This window comes from Sarcophilus harrisii, chromosome 2 (genome assembly GCF_902635505.1).
Source record: "Sarcophilus harrisii chromosome 2, mSarHar1.11, whole genome shotgun sequence".
Taxonomy (NCBI): domain Eukaryota; kingdom Metazoa; phylum Chordata; class Mammalia; order Dasyuromorphia; family Dasyuridae; genus Sarcophilus; species Sarcophilus harrisii.
In genome coordinates, this window is record NC_045427.1 from 651,942,334 (window position 1) to 651,954,665 (window position 12,332).

A 12,332-nucleotide genomic window follows, 5' to 3' on the forward strand; every position below is an offset into this window, starting at 1 on the left:
TCTGGGGTCATTATGGCATGTTATATGGATAGCATTACAGAGAGAGAGAGAGACAGAGAGAGAGACAGACAGGCAGACAGAGAGAGAGAGAGAGACAGAGAGACAGAGACAGAGAGAAAAAAGAGAGAAAGAGACAGAGACAGAGAGGAAAGAGAGAGAAAGAGGAAGGGAGGAAGGGAAGAAAGGAGAGAGGGAGAAAGAGAGAAGAAGGAAGGAAAGAGAACAGAGGGGGAGAAAAAGAAAAGAAGGAGGAAAAAAAGAAGGGAAGAAGGGTGAAGAAAGAAAGAAAACAAGACAACACAGAGAGAATATGAACTAATACTAGCAATGCAATGAATTATAAATTGGCTTCTGCCTAGGACAGAAGTTCTAATTCCAAGACCTTCCACAAAGCCCAAGTGGCCCCTAGACACCCACTTAGGGTGAGGAACTATCAATTTGTCTTCCACACTAAAAATCTGGAGCCATCAGTGATTCCTTTTTTTTTCTGTTACCCTATCGAGCTTATTCATATAATTTTTTTTCTTCAAAACATTTCTTAAAAATATTCCAGATTACATCATATTAAAAACACAGAATCAAACAAGCCTTTCCCAGCTACGCCTGGGGGAGCAATTCTAACCAAAAAAGGATAGGGTCGTAGTGCTGGGGCCCAACTGTACATGACTCCATGGACCCGGTCTGTGTGCTTTTCTTGGCAAAGATAACTGGAGCGGTTTGCCAATACCTTCTCCACTATGTCTTTATTTTATAGATAAGGAACTGAAGCAAACAGTGTTAAGTGACTTGCCCGGGGTCACACAGCTAATAAGTGTCTGAGGCTAGATTTGAACTCAGGTAAAGGAGCTTTTGTGGTTCCACGCACACCACAATACATGCTGGAGTAGGAGATGATGGAACGAGAGATAATGGATTATTTCCATCCTATGAATTTGAAAAGGTTTTTTGAATGAAAAAAAATCAATTCCAGTATAACAGATCTTTGCATTAAATATCTTTCATTAGAGCCTAATGTTTAAAAATACATAGAAAATTAATGAAAAGAAAACAAGACCATTTCCAGTGGAAATATTCATCATTTCTTTCAAAACTCAGCTCAAATGCTACCTTCTACCTGACAGTTTTCTTTTTTTCTCTGATGTTCATGCTCATGTTCTCCCAGTCACATCACTTTATGTTTATCTTCTCCATATCCTAAGCTTTTTCCCATGTCCAATTTTCATTTTTGTCTTTGTATGTTTGACATCTGGCATGTCTGAGCACATAATAAACATTTAATAACTACTTGTTGATTGATGATAATGGGAATAATGAGGATAATGATCGTGGTAATTAAAGCTTTACACATTGCTTTCTTAATACAGAGAGCTTTGAGGTTAGGTTCCTTAAAACTACACTATGGACAGTCTAGAAAACATCCAGAATATTGTATTCCATTTGGACCTCCACCTTTCCAGAGGAAATCGATAAGCTGGAGTTGGCAGAGTCTGGGCAGTTAGATCAAAGGACCCAAAACCATGTATATATATAAATCAATCTTTAGTTGAAAGAAATGACAATTTAACCCGGAGAAGAAAAGTCCTGGATAGGACATGAGAGATAGACCCTAGAGTCTCAAGGAAGAATTATACTCTGCTCTGCTTGTCCCCAGAGGGGAAAATAAGAGAAATACATAGAAGTTACAAAGAGGAAAAATATGAGAAAAAATAATAAATATATTAAAAATCACTATGATCATCAGAGCTTTCCAAAGGAAGATTGTCTTTCTATTCATCTCAAATGTATTTCTCTTCTGAGGAAAGGTCAAATAGCATATAGCACCATAAGTTGGGAGGTTTTTGTATGTTCCTGGGAAGAAGAAAGGATTTAGCGTGAATGTTAGACTGTTGCCTCACTAGAAACTACAAGGTCTTCCTGACTCCCGAGTTCAAATCTGGCCTCAGATGTTTTCTTGCTGTGTGACCCTGGGAAAGCCACTTAATCTTGTTTGCCACATTTTCCTCATCTACAAAATGAACTGGAAAAGGAAATAGTGAATCATTGCCAAGAAAACTTTAAAGGGAGTCACAAAGAGTTAAACATGATTCATAAACACAATAACAGAAATAATATAATCCATGCAACTGTCTTTTTAACATTAGACTGCAGAGGTCTGCCTCTCTTCCGATCATTGAGGACAGTCCCATGAGCTTCTATGACCAAGACATGGATGATCTAGTAGCCAATTCCCAACTTTCCCTGATAACTTCCTCTGACTTTAGCTCAGCTTTAGCTTCAGTTTGCCATTAAGCTCACCCTAGAGAAGCCTTTGTGGATCTTGTAAGCTTGTGTGGATCTGTAAGAGCTGCTCCCCTGGAATGATCTTTTAAAAGCCAGGGTCCCGTTCACACTATATGAGGCCAGAAGGACTTTTGGGAATGATTCAATTAAATAAAATAACTGACCAGCAAAGTTACAGTCAAATCTATAAAATATAGACAGGAAGTAAGAGTTTCATGTATTTGGCTGGTTGTCTCATTTGTAATTACTTGTACTGTTTCAGCTTTCCTCTTTGCTCGATGTAATTCTTGAGTGATCAGAAAGGATCTCTGCTGCTAATGACATTAACCTGACATGAATCTCGATTCTCAGTCAGTGATCAGTACAGGACCCCTCAGGTCTAAGTGAGTGGGTCAATTCTAGCCATCTAAATTATGGCAATTGCCAGTAAATTCAGAAACTCAATCATTCCCAGTCATATCTAGCGCCTGAGATGTGAACTCTGATCTAGTAAAAAGAAATATGTCATAATGTTCAACATAGAATTATCCTTGACTCCAGGGAAGATCTTTTGAAATTGAAATATAGTAAATTAATTGCTGAAACCTGATACTTACTCTCTGATGTCATAGTTATTATAATTCTGATGCTAAACTTACCTCCTCAATGAATGAGGACTTCCACTAATGCTTTAATGGAACTTTCATTAGGAAGGAAATTATTAAATAGGCAAGTACCTTAGAACCACCTACTTTTAATTCTTCTCTCCACCTTGGAAAAACAGAGGCTTATTTAAATCAGGAAGCTAATTGAGAATAAACAAAATTTAATGTGTGGGAATATTTTTCTTTACTCTATTTTCTTCTGTGAATGATTTAACCAAATGTAATTGTTTAGAAATATTAAAAGCAAAATCACCTGAAATAACTGAAATGGATTATGCATTTATAAGCTTTTAATAACCCAGAAGGAAAATTTATATTTTATTTATATATTCATAATTTATATTATGAAGGGAAATATGTTCTAATTTGCAACAGACACATTCTGTGGAGTGAAGAAAGCTAGTTTTATAGATAGATTGGAATATAATTGGGAAATAGGGGGATTGAGAAAGTAGTGACAGTAAGTCCAGGGCTGGATCAGAATGTTAAAAGAAAGGTACAGCTCTGGGGTTTGGAGGACTTTAATCAAAAGGGGTGTTAAGAGGCAAAAACAAGTTTAAGGAAGGTGAGATAAGAGGAAAATGAGAGGAAAGATGGCTATTGTGTGGATGAGAAATTTAATAAGAGTGCAACGTGAATTATGGGTGGATTTCTCCAAGAGTAGAGATACAGAACTGATGATTTTTTTTATTGCTAAAATGCATGTGAAAATAATGATTTTTAATGAAAAGTAATTTAGAATGTCATCTAATTAGCAATATTTTGGTTCACATTTCATGTATTACATCCATAATTCTATTTTATGTGATTATTATGCTTTTAATTTCTTTGCACTGCAATTTTTGGAAGAAGAAATGAAGTTTATTTGAAAAGTCATGGTGATGCATTTAGATGGCGATGCAATTATTTTATTAGAAAATGAACTTTCTTGATTTGAATGCTGTGAAATTATGAATTTAAACTAAATTATTAAAGACATATCATAATGGTTAAAAACCTATCAAGTAGTTAATGAGATAAGTTTTGCCTTAACATGAATAATAACCATTACTTAATGTTTGGAGAAAGTACAAAAAGCCTTATAAATTCTCATTATCTGTAAAGTTCTTTGGGAACTTGTTGGATCTTCAACCCCCCTGCATTGTCACAGCCTTGGCAAAGTTGAAGAATCTTATCAAGAAGTTGCTGAAAGTATGCTGAATTCTAAAACAGTAACTTGCTTTGTTGAAAAACTGAGATCCTTTCCTCCATTGAGACGGTCAAGGCAATGTTGGGATCTTATAAATTTGCTTATGTTACACACATACACACATGGGTGTGCACACACACACACATACACAATTTGTTTTGACCACTGATTGTGAAAATTATGAAGTTATACCCAGAATAACATGCATTAGAGGTACATCTTTGAGCCAACTTAGTATTAACAATTTTAATTTTTAATTTTAAAGATTTTTTTTGCCTTAATGACTAATATGAAATAGTTTAAAATATGGATTTCTGTGAAGCTGGAGGCTTACAGTGGGCAAGGTTGTTGTGGGATTTGAGTTGAATGATTATGTATTCATTGTACAAGTGAAAATTCAGAATATGATTATTTTCTTAATTTTTAATGATTGATTTTTGCACTATGATGTGTTTAAACTAGAAAAGTCAAATGATGAACTGAACGCTCTTGAAAAGGTTTTGTCTGTGCTTGAAACATACTGAAAATCAATGTTTTCATTTATTGCTATTTATTGTTAACTGTTATTGCAACTCCATGAAAAACAATTGCTTGAAACGAGTACAATCTGAGAAATGGCTTTGGATTACATGAGTGGGAAAATTGAGAAAAGGCTTTCCAATAGAAGTTGACAGGAAGTTGTCAGGCTCTTTTGTCTCAATTTCCCTGCTATATTTTTCCTTTCTGAACAGGAATATTTTCCACCTGGATGATTCTGAGTCTGGATGTTATACCCTGTGAATAATCTGGAACTCTGTTGCATGATTGGCTGTTCCCAAAGGTATCCATGACTTTTAACCTGAAATCAAATTGCACTAAGTTTGAATTTTCCCTTTATAGGCTTATTATAAGTCACTCTGTAATTTTTGTCTTAGGCCTGAAGGAACAATCCTGATTTTGTTCAACTATGTCCCTTCATAGCAAATTTCTATGACTATGGCAAAAGAATTGCAAATGTTTTTCAATGTATTTTATTGTTACCATGATCAAGTACCTCTGCACACTGTAATGGGGTGTAAATATCAAGAATAATAGGGGACACTAGTCTCTCTCTCTCCCTTTCTCCCATCTTTCTTTCCTCTTTCTTTATCTCTTTCTTTCTCTCTCTCTGAAAATAGAGAGAAAATATCAAGAAATAAAAGGATTCATTTCACAAAGCAAGGCTCTCATGAAGCCTTGTTTAGATTCTTCTTTTAGCCTATGGATAGAAACCAGGCCTGCAATCAAAAAGACTTATCTTCCTGAATTTAAATATGACTTCTTAATTAACTGTGTGACTCTGAACAAGACACTTCATCCTCTTTGCCTTACTTTCCTCATTCAAGTCAAAGAAGGAAATGTAAACCATCCCATTATCTTTGCCATGAAAATCTCAAATAGGGTCACCAAGAGTCAGACATGATTAAAAACAACTGAACAACAGCAAATATAAAAGGACTCTATTAATATGATTTTCTTGATCTGAATTTGTGATCACTTGTGGTCAATTTCCAAAATCTGGATGATTAAGAAAAATCAGCTCTTAGACTTGCTATGTCCTTGGTCATTGGGTTAATAGTTATATAACTATGTATGAGAGTAGGTCTGTTCAGTATCATATCTTCCTGGGTAATATAAGGATAATAGAGATCCTCACATAAGGATAAAATAAAAATGTGATGAGATAAGCATGTAAATTTTTTAAAACTTTTAATGGAATAGTAAACTTTCCTTTGAGAAAATAAACAGGGTTAATTTTTTTTTCCATTTGAATCAAGATATATGTTTCCACTTATGTAAAAGAATACACTTAAAGGACTCATGATAGCTGTCACCGTATTAATCCTGAATTGATGTTCTTCCTATAACTTTGATATTTCTGAAGTTAAATACAAAATGTTCACCACATGAACTAATTACCAATGTGATTAGGGTTTTTAAGGTCCTACTAAATCATACTAAGTCTTATCATTAGCAGATTTAAACAACATTCAAATATCTTGGAACCTGGAAAATGAATCTTCTTGAAGAAATACTTCTATAAATCTGCCCTAGAAACAAAATTTCTTGCTTAAAGACACTGAGATGTTGATTCCAGGATACTTGTCTTCCAGTTCAAATAAATTAAACAGTACAATTTGTAAACCGTAGTCAAGGACAGCTGGTCTTGACTCAAAATTTTCAAGTGTAAGTCTTTTCCAGAAGCAGACAACTTTATAAAGTAAATGTCTAACCCCAAGATGACAGAAAAGGAAGTCTCCTGTTTAAATGGACATTAACTGAATATTGCACATATGTGTTTGCTTAAACCCTTAATATAATTAAGGGGGGTAAAATTCTGAGAAAATAGTGGAGTAGGTCAGTAAATTTCAAGCTTACCAGATTTCCTCCAGAAACAGAACAAATTTGCACTTCAGGGTGAGCATAGACTGGTGAAACACAAAGAAAACTTGAGGCAGAATAGGGATCATCCTAGGAAACCAGAGAACACCCAAAGAAAGACCGCATGCTGAGTTATTAACTCATGTGATGTACAAACATCTCCAGGCCAGCTCTGAAGAAACATCAAGTGGGGACTTCTGGGACTAGCTGGGTTTGACTGGAACTTCAGTAGGAACCACAGAAATTTTCACCTCAGGAACTATGGGAGGAGTTGGAGATCTAGGGAAGACAGAAGAACATTCACTGATTATGAATGCTATATCCACCTGTGCTACAGAAATGCAGCCCTGGGTGGGGAGGAACCAGAACACTGAGAGTACAGAAGCCATGGGGCAGGAACGAGTGGGCTGCCAGTACTTGCAGGAGAAGGGAGCTCTTGGTTTGCAGTTCCAGGTAAAAAGTGAAGCTAGAGACACCATCCTGCCACTCCACATTTAGAAGTGCTTACACTAATATTTCTCATTAAAAAAAAAAATGAGCTGGCAAAGAAGAAAGAACCAAATATAGAAACTTATTATGGGAATAAGGATGACCAGGGTTCATCTTCAGAGGAGAACACTGAAGTAAAAAAAAGCTTCTTCTGACCAAAGAATAACTTAAATGGCTCCCTGGTCAGAGAGAATTTATAGAACTCAAAAAGAATTCAAAAATAAAATGAGAGACATTTGAAAAAACTAAAAATATTAAAATTTTAAAAAATCCAAGAAAAATATGATATGAAAAAAATTAACCAGTTAGAAAAGGAGATCTTAAAGATGAAAATAACTCTTTGAAAATTAAAATTGAGAATTGAGAAGTCAGTTATAAAATAAAGAGCAAAAAAATAACAAAACAGAATATAAAGAATGAAAAAATAGAATGGAATGTGAAACATCTTATAAGAAAACCAACAGATCTGAAGAGCAGATTTTTAAAAAAGAAATATATTGAATGAAAAAATGGACATTCAATGAACTAGCAGATTTTCAGGACTTTCAGTCAAACCTGAACTCAATAGAAAATGTAACATATAAGAGTTTAACATATCAAAGATCAATTTCAAGGAAATTAACATGGACAAATTATTTACCTTTTTTTTTAACATGGAAATGTATGCCATATATTTAAGATTGACATCAGTAATTGCGTAGTTCAAAAGAAAGCCTGGGACAGAATTAAGATAAAAATAATAATTATGTTATACAAATGAGATGCAGAAGAAGAATAGACACAGAGGCGTTGGGGGGGGGGGAGGAGGGCTCGTAGCTCTATCAGGAATGATTAATAGGCAACACTATGTATATACCATGAAGATTATAGCACCCTCCAAAATCTATACAAAAATAAAGGGGAGAGGGAGAAGGGAGGGATTCATGGGTGGGGGAAAGTAATAGAAAGGAGTTAAGGAGCAGAATTAAAGCAGAAGAGCTAGCAGAGAAAAGCAGAAAAGTTAGTAGAGATAGGAAAGAAGAGATATACACAAACACTACAATGAGGATCAGGAGTAGAATTTATTAGAAAAACAAGTACATTTAATAATCATTAATTTTAGCAAAGTCATACTTAAAGATTCAATCAAGAAAGAAATCTCCAAGTCAGCCATACTAAAATTGTTTTAGATGCATGTGTACATGAGTAAATACATGTGTATACATGTGTGTATCTGAGTATATGGAGATATGTATGCATGTTGCTCTGTGTATGTGTATATAGATACATGTATATGTGTGTGGGCATGGGGGTGTGTGTGAATGTACATGTATATGTGTATGCATGCACATGTGTGTAAATTTGGGGGTAGGACATATGTGTATTTATATATAAATATAGTTGTGCTTTTATATATAAATATATCCTGCTTGAGGGAAGTGAGGGGAATTGAAAGGAGGGAAAAAAAGAATACAGCTAAAAAAGTGGTCAGCACAGAACAAAAAATAACCTACAAGGAATCAAAGAAAAGATGGACACTCATGAAGGTAATTTCTTCTATTGTTATACATCCTTTCTTGAACTGGTAATTTATTGTTATATATTTTGAATCTTCTCTGGTCACATGACAATGCTCTGTTCTGTTTTGCTTTTTATCTTCCTTTTCTTTTTTCTATTGTGTTTTTTAAATAAACAGAATAATAATGAACAATCAAAAAAATCAAAAAAAAAAAAAAAAAAAGCACCTGAATTATATTAGGAAGCCTAGAGAAGATTAAAGATGAAGGTATATCTGACTGGGACATGTGGGATTGATATCCAGAGTTAGGCTGGATTAATGAAGCTTTGAAAACTGAAAATTGAGATTTATTAATTTTGTTTTAATGTTGGTTTTTAATGTTTCCCAATTCTTGTTTATTTTTTTGTGGAAATGCCCACCAGAAAGTTTATATAAAGGTATCATGAGAATAAAATATATGAGAATGTGGTTGAACGTGCATATGTGTGATCTTTGACCAAAGTGGAGACTGTGGCAAGAGAATTCCTGGCTTAAGCCCTTTGCTGACACTGTGATAAGGAAAAGATGTGACAGGAAACAAATTTTGGCTTCAAGTTCTGAAACTGATGCTGTGGATTTTCTCACTTTTCACACTCATCTGATGAAATGAATTTTGCATGTAAATAAAATCTGCAGTTATTTATCTCTGCATCATTGCTTCAGGGATGAGCAGCAGTATCTGATCAATGATTCCTTCATATAAGTTTTAATCATGTTGTTTTCCTCATGCGTGGTGCGTTGAATCCATTCACAACTCTGTCTCTAATCCTTTTTTGTTAACCAAATCAAGAGGCTGGTTGTTTTGACTTCTCAGGTTTGGTTTTGGAAGTTTGGGAGTCATCAAAGTTAGTTCACAATCTTCTGTTTAGAGTTTCTAAGTGGGAGAAGGCATCATTAACCTTCATCAGATAGCCTAAATTACTTCTCCAGGTCAAGTAAAGAAAAATGCCCTTTTCACCTCTGCTTCAAGGGGATTCAAGAGAAGGAGCCCACTGCATACAGAAGCAGCCTTCTACTGGAAAAGCAGCTCTAGAAATTCCTCTCTTGCACCTTCCACTCACCACTCCAGTTCAGGTCTCCAGACCAGGCAGAACGAAGCTAATCCTTTTTGTTCATGGTATCTCTTCAGATACCTCTAGATGGCTGCCATTTTTCCTCTAAATTTTCGCTTCCCTAAGCTGAACATCTCCTTCCCCTTCAACCCATTCTTACAGAATGGATTGTTTTTGTCTTTGTATCCCCAGAATGTGATACAACTCTTGACTTAATAAATGTTGATTCAAATGATAAACCAAGAAGCTGTTCATCTTTCTGGTTGCTTTTTTCTGACGTGCTTCCCCACCTTCCAATTCATGAGTGCCCTTCCTAAATCTTGACTCCTAGGATGGGACACAATGTTCTAGATCAGTCATCTGACCAGGGTAGAGAACAATGCACCCTCATCTCCTAACACTAGAAGTCACACCTCTTTTAATGAAACTGGGAATTTCCTCAGAGGCATTTTCAGCAGCAGTATCACACTGGTGACTCATCATTTGGGAATTTAGGATTTTTAAATAAGATGAAAACCTTTACATAATCAGGGTTCCTATTTCTATGAGAGCTTAAGGTTGGTAAAGAACTTTACATGCTTTTTTTTCCCGAGGCAGTTAGGGTTAAGTGATTTGCCCAGGGTCACACAGACAGAAAGTGTATAAGTGTCTGAGGCCAGATTTAAACGCAGGTCCTCCTGATTTCAGGGCTGGTGCTCCATCCACTACCAACTAGCTGCCCCAACATGGTTTATTCTTTTGTTCCTCACAACAACCCTATGAGAACAAGATTGCTATTGTGCCCATTTTAAAGATAAGGAAAAGATGTTAATTTCCGAGGGCCGGTCAAAAATAAACAATCAGAGGACCTGGGTTTGTATTCTGCCCTTGCTTCTTAGTGTCTCTATGGCAGTGAGACAAATTGATTAAATTTCCTTCTTTATAAAAAGAATGTTTTGGCTGCCATCCCCTTGAATTTTTAACCTATGGCATAAGAAAAATATTTCGATATCGACATCCTCATGCTTCCTTTGAAATTAGAACTTTAGGGTAGGAAGTCTCATAGATCAGGTAACTTGATTTAGAGTCACCCTGTTTTCGTTATTTTCGACAGCTTTGTTTTGGAGTAAAATAGGACCAAAGTCATAGGTGATGCAAATAACTCAGAAGTCAGGCTTTTGGCAAAGACTGATGGGTCACAGAGCAAAGGGGTGAGGAATTCAGGTTAAGATAATAATTTAGAGTTTAGCCAACCTTGCCCAAAGGTCAAGAGAAGCTTGCCAGGGCTGAAGTGATAGCGTAGGAAAGAAATAAGGGGTGGATGGGTTGGGAGTCACGGCAAGGATGAAGAACTGGATTGGGGTAATAAGGGAGAGAAAAAGATGGAATGATAAGGGACTGGAATCAGATAGAAGAATTTCTAAGTACATGGAAATGTGGTGGGTGATATTGAGGGAGGGTGACGTGATTTGTGGGTGGTAGCAAGAGCAAGGCCATCTCCACAGGAAACTGAAGTAGAATGGAGGTGGAGGTCATGAGAATCAAAGGGATGGAAGAACTAAGGTTACAGTATGTAAGGGAGTGTCTATATCTATATGTATCATCTACTTCCCCTTACTAGGGGCAGGATTTGAGGCAGAGAGAAAGAGCGTGACCCGGGTATTGAAACCGCTAGGGAAAGAAGCAGAATGTTCTGGTTGCCAGAATTTTAATTGGATGTATCAAGCACAAAGGAGGAAAGGTCATTTAGTGATGGGGTACAGGGAGAGTCTAAAAATGACAAGGAGGAGCAAGGAGTGCTCTAACTTTTTCCTCATGGCCAGCGAGAGGAGGGGAATGGATTTGGTAGGATGGAGTGTCTTTTGTAGTTCAGCAGCCTGTGGTAATATTTGCAACACGGAATATTCCTGTCTGCCTCTAAGTGGATTTTAAATGTGCCCAAGAGCAGTCTGGTCTTCTTGTCAGGTGCAAGCTCTGCTGTGTAGATGGGCAAGTCTAGGGAACACATTGTCTTAAACACATTCATTCTTGTCTACAGATTCAGTAGAATGTTGGGCTTTCAGGACCAAAAGAAAGTGGATTTACAATCCACTTATGATGGATTTCACTGATGTGTGGATGGTCTCTGCCCTCAAGGGGAGGGATTTTTTACATGAATTGGGGGGAAAAGTGTCAAGCATCCATGGAGTAGAGGGTCTTAAAGGTGAAGAAGAATTCCACAGGAAAAAGGGAAGGGCAGTGATGGTAGAAACAATACCAGCAACAACACTGGGCAGTTTCTGTGGGGTAAATGCCTATAGTATACATAGGGGAGTCAGTATGTGTGGTCTAGAAATGGGCAAAGAATTGTGCCTGATAGACTCTCCCCTCCCCATGGAGCAGGAGTTCACAGACCTGTTCCGGGCTCCTCTCACCAGGTTGTTGGGGGATCCCTAGAAGTGATTTTCAAAAGCAAAGAACTCAGTTGCTCACAATCTTGAGGGCATCCAGCCGTCAGACCCATTTTGTCAGCAAGCTTCAGGGATGAACATGGAGAAATCCCAACTCTGAAAATGACCTGATTTGACCAAAAATATGGTCTAAATTCCTACTTCTCAGAAGCAGTCATTCCTCAAACCAATCTAGCTCGATTTCTCCAACACAGAACGCCTGCTGAGCAGAACTCTGGGCTAAGCTTGAGAGAGAGAGAGAGAGAGAGAGAGAGAGAGAGAGAGAGAGAGAGAGAGAGAGAAAAGTGAGACAGATGCAAGCCTCCTGCCCTC